Here is a 2,692-nt window from a genome sequence, read left to right on the forward strand (position 1 = left end):
TTCGCTGGAACTGGAAGAGCAGCTGCCAGCTGGTCCTGTCGATCGAACGGTCTCAGACTTGGAGAAGGCCGGGACGAGCCCGTGTAGAGATGTCTAAGAAATTTATGCTGATCGTCCCCCAGCCGCTCCTTGGTTTGTGACCCCCGGCTCCTAGCTACTCTCGAGGTCGGGGCTGTGTCAGAAAGCTACTGCGGTCCAGCGATCTGCATCGTGTTGCGCGTTTTCGCCGTCTGATGATGCATGCTAGCTCCGGTCCGGCGCCTATCTCTGGATGGACGGGCGGGCAGCGGCTCTGCCAGCGCTACTTGCGTTGCACGCGGCACTACTGGTACTGGATGGCACCATGGCTCCGGTGGTTTGCCGGATCAGCTCTGGATACTTGCGCCGCGCGTACAGTGCAGTGCAGTGCAGCCGTGCTTTTCCTTTTCCGTGAAGGCTTGTGGAGCATCGTGTTAGATTGATCTCCCAGCCAATAAGTCCAACGGTCTATTGGGCCTTGGTCACGCGCCCTGATCGGGGACGTTCAACCCTACATGGTTGGTGGGCCCCCGTCGCACTGCGCTATATAAAGTGGTGGGGGCCGGCGGCTCGAGGTACGAGGTTTACCATGAGCCACAAACCCCACCGACAAACCCTAGACCGATCTGAGAGGGCGCGCAGCCAGCGACGGGAAGCTCCACTGACTTCGCCGTCATCACTGCAACACCGTCCGTCTGCATTGCATCGACGTCTGTGCCACCTCTACTCCACCCGTCGCTGCCCGTGCGCAGACCTTCATCACCGAACCTGAGATGGCCGGCTCCAGTTCATCCGCGACTCCCTCCGAGGGCTCAGGTTCAACACCAACACCTCTCTCTTTATCTCTCCTATCTTCCCCCTCTGTTCATCCCATATTCAAAGAAACAAACCCTAAGATCTACTGCTGGATGATCTAGAGAGTATAACATTGGTACCAGAGCCACGGTTTAGGTATAGATCTGGCTTAACAAATAGAAATCCAGTGCGGATCTAGAATGTAGAAAGGGGCTTCGGCCGACAAAGGGTTCGGTTGAACCCTAACCTCGATCCCTTCGGATCTGAGAAAAGATGAAGGTTCGGATGAAGAAAATCTAACCCTAACTCTAGAGAGTTCGGGAAAAAGGAAAGAAAGAGAACCGATTTCAAATCGGAAAAGAATCCAAAATCGAAACCCTAACCCTAGTATGAACAGAGAAAGGATGGAGGGGAAGGGATCCTACCCGGGTCCTCTCCCCGCCGTCGTCACCGCCATGGTGCGAGAAGGGGACCGCGCCGCCTCTGCGTGCGGGACAGAGCCAAGATCCGCACTGCACCTCTCACGCGCGGTCATGGCAACAGGGCACCACCATGCGGCCCCTCGACGGCGGCGTGCTCAGCCTAGGGCGAGCACGCACGCCGGCGAGAGGGCGCTGGGCGGAGCCCCTCTTCTTCTCCCTCGGCCACCGTGGACGGCTGCTGCTGCGGCTGTTCTACGAGCGGCGCTGTGCGAATGAGAGAGAAGGGGAGACAAAGAATGAGCTACGGTTTGAGAGAGCCGTGGCCGTCGCGGGGTTTTCATCCGGCCGAAACGCAAGGAGGACCGTCGATCGGCGATCGACGGCCAGCAGACACCCAGGCCGGATTAGGCCCAGGCGGGTGGACAGATTCCCGGCCCAGGCCTAGGTTGCGGCCTGGGCGCGAGGGGAGGCGCCGCGCGCGTCCACGGGAATGGGCCTTTGGCTCTGGGCCGCGCGCACTGCTGCAGGATCGGGCCGAAATGGCCAAACAAATAGTACCGTCACAGTTTTTTTTATTTTCCAGAAAACAATTTGATGAATTTGAAATGAATTTTTATGATAATTTTCTGTACAAAATTTATCCAATGATATTTTTTGTTCAGTAAATAGTAAAGTTGCTTCTGGAAAATATTATCATGAGAATTTTATTCACAGTTTCCGCTGCGTATTTAAAGTTGTTATGGACTTTTAATTAAATTCGAACCAACAGGAGAATTTGATTTTAAGAGCCAAGAGATAAATATGAGTTGATTATGATATTGTTATTTTCTAACCAACGTTGTTAATAGCAATATTATAATTTTAATGATTATGTATTATTTCTATTTCTGCCCAACGGTGATGTAGATTTAATGTATAAAATAATTGTATGTTTTCATTTTTGACCAACGTTGAACTAAGGCATGTAATTGTTGTCGTTGTTATTTGTGTTCTCACACTATTTGAATTGTGTTTTTAGACGGATACAACTTGATGAGTTGTATCAAAGAGATCCCCTCTAAAAGGGGATAACTACATTTAATGGAAGAAAAAGATCGACTTGGCCTTTATATTGGCTGAGGTGGACTGGGTAGTCACTACACCGTATCTCAAAGAACCTGTGGCACCGGTGAGGGAGACAGATGAGACTGATACTGCATGGTAGATCAGAGAGCGGGACTTTGCTCCCGTAAAGATGTCTTTTGACCTTGAAAATAGAAAGTGGGTCACAGCCAATAAGAAATGTTTGGCTGTGATAAAGAATACAATTGAGTCTGCAATAGTGGGCTCAATTCCAGACTGTGACACGATCACAGAGTACCTAGAAAGAATAAAGAGTCAGTTCACTGGCTCTTCAAAGACATGCAACCCAGCTGATCAAGCAGCTGGTCATAGAAAGGTACTCTGGTGACGGCAGT

Source organism: Miscanthus floridulus, chromosome 8 (genome assembly GCF_019320115.1).
Source record: "Miscanthus floridulus cultivar M001 chromosome 8, ASM1932011v1, whole genome shotgun sequence".
NCBI classification, from domain to species: Eukaryota; Viridiplantae; Streptophyta; class Magnoliopsida; order Poales; family Poaceae; genus Miscanthus; species Miscanthus floridulus.